This window comes from Papaver somniferum, chromosome 1 (genome assembly GCF_003573695.1).
Source record: "Papaver somniferum cultivar HN1 chromosome 1, ASM357369v1, whole genome shotgun sequence".
Lineage (NCBI taxonomy): Eukaryota > Viridiplantae > Streptophyta > Magnoliopsida > Ranunculales > Papaveraceae > Papaver > Papaver somniferum.
In genome coordinates, this window is record NC_039358.1 from 79,897,715 (window position 1) to 79,914,722 (window position 17,008).

General features: G+C 36.5%; 1 non-coding gene across 1 annotated transcript; it reads right to left on the reverse strand.

Annotated features, from left to right (window-relative positions):
• Positions 1–19: 19 nt before the first annotated feature.
• Positions 20–99, reverse strand: TRNAL-UAG. Its single transcript has one exon. It is a non-coding gene; the product is annotated as a tRNA-Leu (tRNA).
• Positions 100–17,008: the final 16,909 nt, after the last annotated feature.

The window sequence follows — 17,008 nt, forward strand, 5'->3', positions numbered from 1 at the left end:
AAAAAGAAAACAAAAAATATGACAGCTGTGGGATTTGAACCCACGCCCTTCCGGACCAGAGCCTAAATCTGGCGCCTTAGACCACTCGGCCAAACTGTCTTGTTGTATTGTAAAAACAGTAAGTTTTATATAATGATTAATAACGTGACGAGCGATGAAATCAGCATCCACAACGGGGACTCCGTGGGATTTGAAAAGATTGGAAATCGGAACACTATTTTTACCATAGAAGTTGATAAAATTGAATGAATTATATCAATTTTGATTTTGGATCAAGATCGTGAACTTGTAATGATAACTGGTGTATGAAATAGTTAATCTTATTCACATTGGAAATGTTGCTCATATCCGGTTGACCTGAGCTGTAGCTAGCTCTGGGGGGCGAAAGGCTTGTTATTCGCATCCAAAAATGGCCTGCACATCCGTTTGACCTCAGCTGTGGCCAGCTATGAAAGATAAATGCTTAATCTCATCTATATGCTTTGATAGGTTAAGATAGCCTACTTTAGTATGTTTAGTGCAAAAGAATCATGTGTTCATTCTAATTAAATTGCGTTCTACTTCGGTTCCTATCCTTTTAGTTCGAGTATTGAACTAACTTCTGTCACCTTTCTGTCTGACATGTGGAGTATTGAACTAACTTCTGCCATCTTGGTTGTTGTTATGGATGTTACAAAATGGAGACACTACCTATTGGTCCATCATTTTTTCATCAACACAGATCAACAGAACATTAAATACTTCATGGATCAAAAGCTCACTACACTCTGTCAGAAAAAATGGTTAGTCAAACTTCTGGGATTTGACTATACAATACAAAAAAGGTGTAGAGAATACAGCTGCAGATGCTCTTTCAAGAATGCCAGCTAGCTGCAATGCATTAGCATTGTCAACACCTATGTGGGCACAAGAAGTGATTCAAAGTTATTAAGATGATCCAGTTGCTACTACAATTATTCCTCAGCTCTTACTACATTCCACTGTTGTCCCTAACTATTTTTATTCAGAAGGTGTTCTCAGATACAAGGGAAGACTATATATTGGAGAGAATGATGCACTGAGAAAGAAACTTCTAGAGTCTATCCATTCTAGCTCAGTTGGTGGTCACTCAGGTGTGCAGGGCAGCTATCAAAGAGCCAAGAGGTACTTTTGCTGGAAAGGGTTAAAAAAGGACACTACACTCTTTGTTAGTCACTGTGATACTTGCCAAAGGAATAAGGGAGAATATGTCCACCCAGTAGGTTTACTTCAACCTCTACCAATTCCATGTCAATCCTTGCAACACATCTCAATGGATTTTATAGAGGGACTCCCTAAATCCAACAAGAATGATGTTATTATGGTAGTAGTTGACAGACTTACTAAGTATGCCCATTTCATTGCTTTAAGTCATCCATATACAGCTCTCACAGTGGCTCAAGAATTTTTACATCACATATTCAAACTTCATGGTTTACCAGCTTCTATTGTCTCAGATAGAGACAAGGTTTTCACTAGCACCTTCTGGCAGGAGCTCTTCAGATCCTTGGGTACAAGACTTTATATGAGCACTTCTTACCATCCACAGACTGATGGTCAAACTGAAAGAGTAAATGCATGCTTGGAAGGGTATTTAAGATGTATCACAGGGCCTAAACCACAACTTTGGAGCAGGTGGCTTTCACTAGCTGAATGGTGGTACAATACAAACTATCACTCCATCCTGAAAATGACTCCCTTTACTGCACTATATGGATATGTTCCAACTCACATGGCTTTCCCTGTAGAAGTTACCACTTCAGTTGTTGTTGTTGAGGACTATCTGAAGGAAAGGAATGCTTTCCTGGACATCCTCAAGGAAACTCTCACCAAGTCACAGGAAAGAATGAATATTTTTGCAGAAAAATTGAGAGCTAACAGATCATTTGAGGTAGGTGATCAAGTATATCTCAAACTGCAACCTTATAGACAATCCTCTTTGGCCATCAGAAGCAACATGAAACTCTCTGCCAGATATTTTGGGCCTTATCAAGTACTTCAGAAAGTTGGAGAAGTTGCTTATGAACTATCTCTTCCAGCTAGCTCCAAGATTCACTCTGTTTTCCATGTATTTCAATTAAAAAAGAAGATTGGAGCTACTGCAACTTTTTCAACCACCCTACCCCCAACTGACTCAGATGGTGAAATTTTTCTTCAACCTGTTGCGACTCTGGCTTTTAGATAAGATTTTCGTCATGGTCATGCAGTATCTCAGGTATTAATTTAATGGTATCATACATCTACAGCTGATACAACTTGGGAAGATGTGGCAAAACGTGGAAGCACACTTTCCTAAATTCAATCTTTGAGGACAAAGATTGTATGAAGAGGACGGTATTTGTTATGACCTTTCAGATGCCCTTAAATGACAACGAGTGTAATGATCTGACAATCATTAGTGAGCCGCTAAAATTTATTATTGTTTCTTTACTGTTGTTTTCACTTTGTAAACCAGCATGTACGCAAACTACACGTGTTGGTTCATTATTAGGTAGGATTTTTGATTAGGGTTTCCCCTTCAGTATTTAAGAGAGTTACATTGAGATCCGTTCATGAATGAAAAACTAAATTGAGGTTGCGCTCATTGAGTGTAGAGGTTACCAAAGCTATCTTCCTTCTCTGTTACTAGTTCTATCAGTTAGTCTTATCAATATCACATGGTACTTGACACACCAGCACCACCTCTACTTGTAACATAACTGCTAATTACGGCCATATCAAATACAATGATGAGGGATACTGGACCATGTTCAATACTTCCATGTTTGACTGTTGATAACTTCAGAAACGCACGGTTTCTTGGGATAATCACACGATGACATCCCCTACACCTCCAGAATGGATCTTCTGGGGGAATCACGGCTGGATTCACATAAAACGCTCTCACATCCCAGACCTCTATATGATGAGTACAAAGCGCTGGCATCTCCTGGAGAAGTAGAATACTGAGCGTATAAGCTACTTACTCTGTGAGAGTATAAGCTATTTCTTCGTTTATTCTGATCTTCGTATTCTTTCTATTCTTCTAACATTTACTCTATCTTCATCACCTCATAATTCAGTACTGCATGAGATATTTCTTTGTACTTCGGACCCCTGTAGATAGTTTGTGTTATCTTAGTACTTTATTTCTAATTGCTGCTGAAAGTAAAAAACTGTTACATGTAAACTACTGAGTTCCCATATTCCTCTTAAATGCTTAACATAATAAACTTCATGTATAGAGGAGATTACATCTATTCTTATTTATCAATGGTTGTTAAGCTATTTTCAGCCAGTTGTTTAAATTTTTATTTCTTTTACATAGGCACTTTTGAGTAAAGATATAAACTTGGCTTGGAGTTCAGCACTAAACGTTACCTCATGCTGGAGACGTTCCCTCCTGCACATTAACCTGCGATATAACCTTGTTCGAGTGATAAAATGATGGGCTACAAGCAAGGGAATATGTATCGGCTGAGCCGAGTTTAAGGAGTAACTCTCCGAGTCAGTGAGGGATCGGTCTGGAGTAGCTCGGTCAAACTAGATAAGAAGAAAAGGAGGAGAAGAAACCTATGTTGCACGGACACGCCAAGAAAGATGTCGTAACCGTGTCGAACACATGAACGGACACGCCACATCACATGCCGCATAAAAATCGACATTAGACACTTTGCGAACACTAATTGGACACTTTCGTACACACCATAAATAATTAATTGTGGCTTAGGAAATTAAAATAAACGGAATGTGACGCTAATTTATTATCTTTTTGGTCAAATCCAAGCATTATTCATGAGAAACTTTACCATTATTTCGCTATTATTAATTTTATTTAATTAGCAATTATGTATTTTATAAATAAAAACAATTATTTTATGGAGCATATTGTCGTAAAATCTCATTTTAATGGTGGAGATAATACATCTAACGTGTCCCCGTAACCCACTTTTTAGAGATTTGACGTGTCCCCGCAACCGTATCGTGTCGTAACTGTGTCACTGTCCGTACAACATAGGAAGAAACGGTAACCTCAGTGACTTATTAAAAGAGAAAAGATTCTGAAAAGAGAGGAAGGAGTACTTTGGTTTCTGTTTTATTGGACGACCAAAGGGAGTCCCTATGTGATGAAAAATAACCAATGTTGTCCGTCACAACAAATGTGCAGATAAATTGAAATTGGTTTTTTGATTTTTCAATTTCATCAAATTTACATTCGAATTGAGATAATCAACTAAATTGATTGTGAATTACATTCAAGTCTTACCAAAGAAGCAGAGTTATAGTTTAAGATTTCTTAAGATATCCATGACATCGATCAGAATTGATCAATCAGGAAATCAAAATCACTTTTCCAATTTTCCAATTTTTGCTAAATCAATCATATTTTGATAGTTCAAACAGCTATACTTCATTCATTTTCAAAACCCACATTTACAAGTGAATTAATAGTGAAGGAATCACTGGTTTTTACCACTGAAAACGCTACATATGAAGAAATTATGTACGATCAGAGTTGATCATCTATCACAAAAAAACAGAGCTGTTCTTCAGCTTTCGGATTAACAGGATGGAGTTGCGGTTCGGATACAGTCGTGGTTCAGTTAAAACCCGAAAACCATAAACCACTTTTTTATACTTCTTTATACTTTCTCTTTTGCAAGCAGTACTCAGAAGAATTTCAATTACAACGAACACAACTCAAAACGACAATTTTTTTTTCTTATGTTGAGCTAAATCTAGGCAAAGGCATGAGGTTGTTAACCAAAATCCTTCTTGATTTCTATTACTATGAACAGTGGAAATGTAATTTGTATCCTAATTTTAAGTGAATGGGTGATTTTGAGAAGTGGGTGTGTTAATGTTTTAACTAACATGGAACTAATGTGTAAATTTGACTAATACAGATTTTGTATCTCTTCTATCACTTTTTATGTCTCCTTCTAATCAAATTTGTTGTATGTGCCAAAAAAAATAGGAACAAAACAGTATTATCCAACCTGTTTGATAAAATGCCTCACAAAAAAGATTATCACGGACATGTACAAGTATCGCTTGTTACTTTTTAGTTTTGTTCTTTTTTTCTTCTTTGGTCGTCCCTCTACTGCTGCAGCAGTTATCTAGTTTATAATAACAAGGGACAGTTTTATTTATAGTAACAAGGGACGAGAGGAGGGAGTATTTTGGTTCAATAACAAGGGACAGTTTATGTTTTATTTGTAGATAAAAAGAGACGGTGGATGCGGAAAAGAACACCACTTAATTTAAGCGGAAAGTTAAGTGGGGGAAAAGTCGGTCAGAATCGTGGAATAAAAGCCATGGGCTTTTGCCACATCCCTGTAGTGTACTCACCTTGGTACGACTCTTTACTCATTTTTTGACCCCAGATATCAAACCTTAGGGAATTACTCGGAGAAACACAAAACCAAACTAAACAAACAAGATATAAAACCTTATTACTCAGAGAAAGACAAGAGCAAACTAAAAAAACAAGCTCGGCTCGCTAATTAATAAGAGCTCGCGGAAAAATAACACCATTTAACTGATAAGAAGTCGAACAGTTTCGATGCAAATGAGCACCTTACATGCTAATTAAGGTTCATACTTGTAAATTATTGTTCCTAATTGTTTTTGCTTGTTGCATTTTTCTGCTACTACTTTATCAGGGATCAAATCTGTTAATTCTGGAGTTCCTTGATCTCACCCTCCCATCTGAATTCTGCATGAAAAAGGGAAAATATAAAATGAAGTTAAAATCTGAAAATGAAATCTCGAAGTTCTAAATCACCTACTACAGTTAGCCACACCAAATTGAAATAATCTATCAGTGGGCAAAACACCAAGAAGATAGCAAGATCCAGGGATTAAAGAAGACAGTTAAGTATGACTGGAACTTATTCGAATAAAACCTCACTATCTTAACCATAAGAAAAAATCACGAACCTGCAGCGCTGCGCCTACTCAAGCATGTTGATGAACAAATAAGCTCGTATTGACGGGTTGAGGATGTATAGCCTCTCAAACCCAAGGCAAAGCCTCGAGGGGCAGTCACACTCTAACGCAGTCTCTAGAAAAACTCCAACAGGAGAAGCACCAGCACCACCTCTACTTGTCACGTTATTGTTGATTACTGTCATATCCAATACAATGAGGAGGGAGCCTGGACCATGTTCATTAACCCCATATTTCACTGTTGATACCTTCAGAAAGGCACGTTTCCAGGACAACTACACGATGACATCCCCTACACCTCCAGAATGGATTCTCTAGGGGAATCACGGCTGGATTCACGTGGAGCACTCTCACAGCCCATACCTCTATAGGATGAGTAGAGAACTCTAACATGGCCTGGAGAAGTATATATAGAGTTTATAAGCCAAACTTGTGAAGGAACTTAAGATGCATGAAACTTATTTCTAAACGGAAGGTGAAATGAAACCAATTGGAAAACGATAACGGCGAGATTTACTTATTCCCTTCTCATATCTAAAATTAAAAGATGAATCCATACAAGTCATGTAAACTAACAAGAAAAACTACAGTCACAGTGAAAGACTTGAACAATTTTAAGATATCAGGCTAAGAAAAAAACTAGAGAGACAATTCAGACAAACCTTCAAACTTTGTTTGCTGTCGTTGTCCGATAAACGGAAGGCACCATCTAATCCATCTGTTGCAAATGTGTGATGAACCTGCAATCACACCATAACTCCTGTTGGTTTCAATAGCAAAATCGAACCAAAAAGAAAAAGAAAAATGGTAGATAAGATTACCTGAGGAGGTTGTGTGGTCCCAACAGCCATCCATGGATATCTGACGCATAGTGATTAATGTCCATTTTGGAGCTGTTGCGAATGGACCGGCGCTTGCTGCCTATATCAATGAAGCGAAAACATGTTATCCAGATTTTGAAAAAACTAGACTGCAACTGGAGTGCACTAATAGTCAAGGTTTTAAAAAGCGAAAGCTTGGAGCGAAGCGCTCTCACATCAAAGAGTAAGGAAGGGCAAAAGTGTAGAGCGAAAGCGAGCTTTGCAAAATATAATATATATATATATATATATAAGAAGTTGAAAACATAGTAAAAGGAAAGTAAGAATTCTGAACATAATAAAAGGAACAATTAACCTAACTAAGCATACGACAAACTAATACTGCCTATTCTACCGAAGAGCTATTTAAAATACTAGCCATGAATGGCTGAATCATTCGTATCATCTTGATCATCATGACCCATAAAAGAAGAACCTTTCAATGTGAATATTAATATTCAGTTACAAAAATAGTAAAACATGCCCAACTTAATCGATCCTTACCTCAGAGAATAATCCTCATTTGCTGTAGCTAGAAGGCTCATCCCAGGTAGCCATGCAGCTTCATTATCGGCTCCACCCAGCACAGGCTGACTTCCTAACATTAGTACCCATAGAATAACTTTACCACCAGTGAAAATGGTAGTTGCATCAATGGTGCAAGCGGAATCCGAAATCTACACAATAAGAAAAAGAACACGCAAGCATTCAACACATTAAGCGCAAATACATTTCAAACCAACAAAAATCACAAAAACTATAATAAAACTACAAAGTGCTGAAGTATCGTAACTGGTTGGCAACAAGTAGTTGCTTCTTCTGGCATATTCCCAATACTTATTTCTGGTTTCTTTATTTCCCAAAAGCAAATCTGCAAAAATTTTAAACAACATATTTTATAAATTCATTGTAAACAAACCCCAAATAGATTTTAAGTGGTTTTTCATGACAAACCTGATAATCCCATGAAACGGTAACAAGAAAATTGCCTTCAGGACGGCGAGACACGTAATCACCATTGACTTTTCGCAATGTCCACATTGTTTCTAGCATGGATTAACATGAATTAAAGAATAATAAGAAGAAAGATACAAGTTGCATTACTATGAATTAACATGAATTGGAAAAACAAATTAATGCATTAAAAGGGAGGGTTTTCAAGTTCCCAATTAGAAAATCAAGAACCCAAATTTTTTTTTTTAGAATCAGAAGAAGAGAGATATAGAAGGATAAAGAACAACTTACATTACTACTTTGATGAAGAACCAGGAGGGATGAAGGAGATATGTTTCTTGTGTCTCTTCAAGACTTCTAAGAGAAGTTATTTCTGCAGATATCAACCATCAACATCTTGTTATAACTATACTACAACGAGAAAGAAGAAAATGTAATAAAATACTTCAAGAAAAGTGTTTTTAACAAAGAAACATAAATTGAAAAAGAAAATTAACGTAATTACAAGGGAGGGTTTTCAACTTCCCAATTTAACAACCAGGAAAACAAAATTTGTTTTTAGAATCAGAAGAAGAAAGGTATAACATATCAATAACAACTTACATTACTACTTTGATGCAGAACAAGATGATGAAGGAAGTCAGCAGACAATATGATTATGAAGAACAGGAACAAGATGATGATGATGGTGATGATGAAGCATCCACGGTTAAGGTGAAGTAAGTCAGCAGACAGTAGTATAATGTGTTATACGAAAATATTTTAGGGATATTTTTGTGACCAGAGTTGCGTTTGGGTCACGCCGAAATTTTAATTAGAGTTTGGGTCACGGACTGTGTTTGACTGTCTTGACAGTTACATAATCTGGTTAAATATATAAATGACTGAATAAAATTTGGATTTGAGATTATTTACTAACTTTTTCATCTAAGCCCTGAATTCAGTTCAAAGAGAAATCTTTTTTCTTCTCTGGTTTTTTCACCTGTAAATGAAGCTGGTGATAAATCGAGTACAACAGAAAAACATAACCAAACCTCAAATTTGTCTCCCTGGAATTCAAATCTTGTCAAACTCTTAAAATTATTCTTAATCTCGCCATTGCTAGCTGATTTTTAACGGCATATAGTTCTTCTTCAGCTCTATTTTCCCGTGGAAGTTAACTTTTCTCAAATCAATAAAAAATTCAAACCCAAACTTTGTTTACAACTAAGATTAAAGTTCCTTGTGGTTGTCACTTTGAATTTAGATGCAAACCCACTTCTTCTAATTCTTTATAGATTCTCAAAACATGTAAACAGGCTAACCCATGTTTCCATTCTAGCAAATTGAGATCCATTCATCATACTTGACTTGATTCAACGTTTTCTTAAGACAATACCAACCCACCAGTTCAGTCCAACTATCACCCAAACATATACATCGCCATCATCGAAACCCTAATTTGATTCTCACTCCTCTAACTAACCAAATAATCTTCACCTGTAATTCCCAACACAGTTCATAATTTGGGGGAAAAAACAAGAAATCCCTAACCCGTGATTCTCAATCTTCACAACTAAACCACAATAAAAACTCTATCTAACAAATTTCACTTCAAATTAAACAAACCCACCTACAATTCATCAATTCTTACTTAATTTTACATAAGAAGATTAAATCAAAGAAACCCTAAATTACCTGGGTTCATTCGATCTCTCATCAATCATCAGTTCTTCAATGTTCAACAACATCAATATCTTCGATTTCAGTTATCATTACACAGTTCAATTGATCCATCTCATGCTTCCCTCGGAAAATCTCTCAACACCGCTCTCTGAATCGCTAGAGAGAAGTAGAAATTAGAGACGGAAATAGAAGAAAGAAAAAAACGGTTAATGAAAGAATTAAATAAATTGAAATTAATTTTTAAAAATAAAAAATTAACTAACGGTCAAGACAATCAACCACGGTCCGTGACTCAAACTCTAATTAAAATTTTGGCGTGACCCAAACGCAATTCTGATCACAAAGTTGTGACCCAAAGTCAAAATATTCCAATATTTTATCAAGGCGTTTTATATATCTAAAATAGCCTTAGAGAGTCAAAATTGTTTGACCCCACAACTTAGCCGTTTTATATATAAAAATAAGGGTTACTAAAATGTTTGACCCCCAACTTAGAGAGTCAAAATTGAAATCTTAATAAACCTAACCTAATTTAGTAATGAAAAAAATCAACGTACCTATTCATTTTTCTTCATCTTCTTCTTCTTCTTCAATTTCGTGTGTTTAGTGTTACTCTTTTTCTTCTTCTTCTTCCGATCAGTGTTGTTACCCATCTCTAATGTTACTTTTCCCGCTAGTGAAGCTTCCATGGTTTCTCCTCCCTCTCTCTTTTTAGATCCTTGTTACGCATCCCACCACCATCATCCATCTTCATTGTTAGTTTAACAACTCCCGCCGTTGCAGCTGGTGCTAGAGAAGCCTCCATGATTTCTTTTCCCTCTCTCACTCAAACAACAGCGAATTTCTCTCTTCTTTGTTCAATACTTGGACTGCGGTTTGAGAATGAGGGTTTGAGACGAGATAATAAAAATGGAAAGGAAACTAAAAAGCCGCCTCCCTCTGGAGAGTTGTAGGATTTTCATTCAACCACGTGATGGAGGGTTTCAATGTTTCTTCTACCAAGATGAAGCGATCTCTCACCCTACACGTGTTATTGGTAGTTTATACACTTGGTCGTCCGAATCAGTTTAAAAAATGGACATTTTAGTCCAAAAATACGGTATAGTCAGCCGCCTCAACTAGGGACAAATTAGTTCAAAGAAAATGTAAAAACATTAATATCATTTACACGGTTTTCGTAATGCACAATAGCTGCGAATTAAAACGTTATTCATCTTAATACTTGAATAAAAGCCGGAAAAAAAGAAAGAAAATAATCGTTTAATCGAGTGAAAGAAAAAAAACAGAAATAAGTGAAGATTTAAATCAAAACAAACCGGGAGAAACCTAATTTATCATCAGAAAGTCTTCAACATTGAAAAGCCATTGATGTACATTGTATCAGCAGTAACATCATGGTGAAGAAGACGCAATAACAAAACAATTCAGAATTATATCTAAATTGAAATCAATGATTGGAAACAAATTAAGAGCTTTGAAAATAAAAAAACGACAATAAGCATTAGATTCAACATCTAATCAAGTAGCAAAAAAAGTCCGAAATCATTATCATCTAAAGAAAATCAGAGATTGAAGAGAAATCAAAACCTTCAAGAAATAAAAACAACAACAAAAAGAAGATCCAACATTTATTTAAGTAACAAAAGGTAAGATCATCATTTACTTTCATATATTGGACTGTTATGCATGTATAATGTTATTTTTGTTATATTTGTTGTGATAGTGTACAGATACGTACACGGACGTGTTGTTTCAGGAACGTATGTCATGTTATTTGTGTATGAATGCTACTTTTGTTAGATTTTTTATGACAGTGTGCAGATATGTACACTAGCATGTTGTTTCAGGGATATATGGCATATTATGTGTGTACGGATGTTGTTTTTGTTAGATTTTTTGCGATACGTTAAGATCGGTGAAAACCCTAGGGGTACCAAAATAGACCAGCAACTTTCTTAGGCAATCTGTATAAACAAACTTAAATGCAATTCCGAGAGCTCAATTTAATGAATCTCGATCAAGGAATAATCTTTAGAGTTATATCTCTTTATCTCACAATTAGAATGTTTACAGAACTTCGTGAACCTAATTACCGTGAAATTACTTGGAGGGTACCAAAGACCAATTTCCAAGTATCAATTAATTCTTATCCAACAAACAAGGATGGATGTATCTACTTTGATTGATTAATGTACAACCCGTGATATTTCAATTATATGGATAAATAATATAATGTGGAAAAAGAAATAGCACATGCACCAGAAGTTTTGTTAATGAGGAAATTGCAAATACAGAAAATCACGGGACCTAGTCCAGATTGAACACCAAACCGTAGCCGCTACAGACACTAGAATACTACCAATTAACTTTGCAATGGAATGCAGTTGAGACCAAATTAAACACTCACAACAATTCAGTTACAATCGCGTTCCTTACGCCTCTTGAATCCCAACAGGACTCTGCGCAATTGATTCCCTTAGTTGACGTCCTTTACATCCTAAGAGTTGCTTCAACTCAATTGAAGACTTTAAACCAATCTGCCTCCCACAAATAAGCTTATCTATGTGATTTTCTTTTTTATTGTAGATCAAGGTGAGATTGGAAATCGATAGCAATAGACAAAGTCCAGCTAACCTCAAAATCCGGCCTTATGCTTCCTGAAAAGCAGTCTAGATTATTACTCACCTCACAAGTATTAAACTTGTGGAATCAACAAAGTCTGAGACGAAGAGGGCTTTGATGATTTCTGTCTATCTTGATTGATGGAGCAAGCTCAACAACAAATCAAGATCAGGATACACGAGCTATCAAGATAAAACATAGCTGGACCTGGCTTCACAAATCCTTATGAAGTCTTTTTAGTTGTTAAACCCTATAAGGGTTTTAGGAAGAGGACGACTCTAGTTTATAACTAGGACACACAAGAAGTAGTGTCGGGATTCAAATATCCCAGTTGTTTGATGTTCACCTTTCAGAGAATCATGAACGATAATTATGAGACAAAACTAATTCATTAAACCCAAAATCATCTGATGTGAAATCTAACTATTCCATAACCAATAATAAAAACTTAACTCATATTCATGGAGTTCATAACAAAAAGAAAGAGAAAAGGTTTCATGTTTTTAAACCCTGGAACAAAAGTAGAAAAGAAGATTTTTTTTGAGAGATCAGAGAATGGTTTTCCCATCCTTATGTAGCGAAGTTTTCTTTTTCTCTGGCCCTTAACCGACCAACTCCCATGTAAACCCACACAAACTCTGCCAAAATTATCCGCCTAAGCATCCCACATGTTGTTAAGCCCAATTGATATTTGGCTTGTCAGTTCTCTGGAACTGACAGTCTACTTTCTTTCCTGCTCAACAGTCACTTCCTCCAACTGCGGGCCATCTCTCCTGCAGTTCCAGCTATGGCTCATCATTATTTACTCAACACCTTGCTGCATCTGCTGCTATTACAGGCAACTACATGACCACCAACACTCCATTTTAGCTTCAACTGCAATCTCTCATCCACAGATTCATGTTCTTTTACTGTCTTCACTGCCTACAAAGTCACTTCGGTATCAGCTCATCTTCATGGCTTCAACATACCACAACATTAGCATCAGTCCTTTCCGGCATCAGAATCTCCTTGTATGCACACAACCTCTCCTGCAGCAGCAAACACTATTTTCTTCTCCATTTAAAACTACACAACCTCGCACAGCACCAGACCACTACCAGATTTGAGCATCACCTGAAATTCCACAATCCCGTATCAAAGCAGCAATCTCAAGCACACTGAACCCATAACTTCTCCACCTGCACACAGCCATCTGAATGCATATGCTCCATTGCATCCATCCCAGTTCTCAGTACCAGTTGAGAAACAACACTTCCTTGAAGTAGCACCATCAGTTCACATCCCTGACGAGCAGCAACAGCTACAACAACATCGACACTTCACTGCCTAACTGCATCTGTCACCAGAACCACCATGTCCATGGCTGCAACAGCATCATACCCATGACAGTCACCATTCTTCACTGTAACAAACTGAGCCTAACATACATCTATTCTTTTGTAGCCTCAAGATCGTTCAAGCACCAACCTGCAATCATAGCTAGCTGACTTAAGACCTCCATCAATTTGTTCTTGGCCATTTGAGAAGCAACCAATTCAGTTCCTCTTTCTTTCAGCTTCAAATTCTCAAGAACACCAACACAAACCCATTTATCCATTTCAATAACAGCAACCACCAGATCCAATTCCTTCTACTCTGCCACAGAACTAATTGCAGTTCCATCGATACCAGCTCAGGCCACTTCACCTGCAACATCACCAGCCATTCTGTTCTAGACTGCAACTCATACTATGACCTGCAATCTCACAACAAGCACTGCATCATAATACCACCAGCAAACCCATTTCAATCATCATATAACAACGGCAACAACACCACTCGTTCAGCTGCAAACTTGAGCCGCTTCTGTCTCATCACCAACGCCAGCTGCAGCTTCTTCAATTACCAACAACAATACCACCTGCAGTCTCACATACACAACCAGTACCATCTTAACAACACCATTTCTTCCATTGCTTCATTGAAGCACAACCAGTTGATGCTTCTCTGCTTGTAAATACAGCTGCAACTCACAATTAGTTCTTCACTGCCACCACCATCTCACTGTGTACAGGCCTCCAATACCAGTAACCCCTTCATCGCAGCTGCACAACCAATTTCCATAGCACCAGTACCACCAACTCTGAAATCTTCATTTGCATCCAACCAATTCATGGTTCGATTTGTTGTTTCAACTCAAAACGCTGTAATCCTTCAATAACTGTACCTCCTAGCTGCTTCAGAATCACATTCCACCTCAAACCCATCTGCAGAAACATTAATCAAATCGACCCATCTTCTCATGAGCTCAAACACTAACTCGGATCTCACTTCTCCATTCCTGAATCCATCAAAACCCATCTTCTACAAACCCTGCTTGATTGATTGAGGTTCTTAAAACTCCACATGAATCTCGACTGCAACAAATCGCCAGAAGCAACAGAACAATTCTCTAACCTCCTTTAAACTCACCTCAAAACCCATTCTATTCGCAGACCCAGCTTCTAATTCATGACCAAAAACCCATTTCAACTTCAGATCTCCTTCATTCTTCAAGAAGCAGTAAACATCAAATCCCTCTTTAATTGTCACCAATTTTCTTTAACTTTCTACACCATCTTCCATCTCCTCTTCTTAGTCTCGAATTTGTCTTGAATTTGACCTCATCCCCATGAATATCAACAACCCTGAATCGGCAGCAGCTGAAAAATGGAAAAGGGAAAAGAGAAGATTTGGGGAGACTGATTTCTTCTCGAGCTAAGTTTTGAACTGGGTCTGTTATTGACACCCGGTATTACAATAAGGGCCACCTGAAATTACTTGGCATCTCAGTTTCAGATAACTGACAGCCTATTCGCCTTCTTGTTCACCTCGTTCGCTGCATACCTTTAGCTGGCTTCAAATGAACGTTTTCTCCTTCTTTTGTTCATAATGACTCCAAAGTACCTATAAAGGTAGTCAATATCGGTTGTACAGTCTGATATTAAAGGTTTTTATAGGATATCGGAAAAAAACCTTTACGATACTGAAAATATCGGCGATACGAAGGAGAAACGATAAAAACGCGTGTATCGTCCTGTACGGACCGATATATCGGTTTCACTTGTACACTGATAATATAGGTTTCACTTGTACACTGATATATCACTAATGTATTTTGTCTTTTGATTATGATTTCTTGAACTTTTAGTTCAAGAAAGTAACTCCGCTAATTTTGCTAACTTCATATATCATTATGGTGGATGTAATTACTGTAAATATGATATTGATGGGCTAACAGACATTCAATGCTTGGTTTTGTTGCTGATAATATAAATCTCTAATCAACCACCTCTTATTTTGTAAGGTTGAAGTATGTTTACTACAATTATTATTTTCTATTATGGTTATATCAATATATTTTTTTGTTTGATTAATAATAAATATTAAAAAAAATCCTAATGATGTATCGCGTATAAAAACAGATATTATCATTTGTATAGGTGTATAGGACCCGACCGATGCGATACCGATACACGATATTAACTACCTTGGTACCTATAACACTCAAAAGCAAACATGAGATACATAATTCACACGACAAATAACAAAGAAAGCATAAATACTAGATATAAAATTAGGTGTTTTAGAAACCTATCAATAACAAGATATACACTCTGGTTAGGGTGGACCGTAACCTAACCGTGTATGAAGACCACTTTTATGAATGGTTAGCCGAAACTATCCAACTGATCTATAAGTTTGAGCATTTTCATATGACACTTAAGACTTTAATCTTGAGTCACAATCATGTGATCAAATATGTATATAATGCCTTTAGAGAATTATTCAAATGTTAATCATCTCACAGAAATAATTTTATTGCATTTGAAGACATTCGACATGGTAAGTAGGCATACTAGGTACATATACTTAACCTGTTCGTGGATCAGTTATGTCACGGTACATGTACTGATATGGATACCCTTAAGACATAACCGGGTTCCGGAGTTCACAAATGGGTACCGGTATGGATACCACACTGGTTCCAAGACCACGGTTCTTTTCTAGTATGCATAAAGGTATGCATACTGTTCCGGATTCACGAGTTCACAAACGTCTTAAGGTGTGCATACTAGTATGCGGACCAATAACCTATTGTCGACATATATCTACTCTGTTACTTGTACTATGTACATGTACTATGGTTCTGTACTTATAACAGTTTTCGCAGTTTGTAAGACTGGTATGTATACTATCTTGTATCTGAATATAACAGTAGTTCTATAATTTTCTTTAAATCAATCTGAAACATTCCCGAATAACATCAATGAAACATATAATTGTTTTAGGATATTTTTGAATGATAATCCTGAATCATAATTTAGTTTACGAACAATAAATTATCCTTAGCCGATATTCATCAAGTATGAACAAAAAGGGATGATCCATGGACACTCTTAGATGGACAAGGTCGGACAAGATTTGCGTCATTTTCTCCGGCAAACTCAAACGACAATGGATTTAAGTATAATATTTTAATAATATGTTCTTATTATAATATTTTATATTCCTACCAAAAATGAATGCAATTCGAGATAGCAAACCTGACCATCTACCGATCTTAATTTCAACTGTTAATTTTGAACGGCTGATATTCAAAGGGGTAGATGGTGGTTTTATACATTTCGAATTGTGCTCATTTTTTGTATGAATGTAGAGTCTTATAAGAAGAATATACCACCAAAATATTAGGCTTAAATTTATTATCGTTTGGGTTCTGTGGAGAAAATGGCGCAAATCTTATCTGACCTTGTCCATCTAAGAGTGTCCATGGATCCTCCCTCATGAAAAACGTTCATTAAGATTAGTCATATATTTTGAGAATTAATTACCAAGATAAACTTGACTCGAAATTCTTGATATGCTTATGATTGTCTAATTAGTTATGCAACAATGTCTCATAGATAGAAAGATGAATATAACTTGAGAGACAG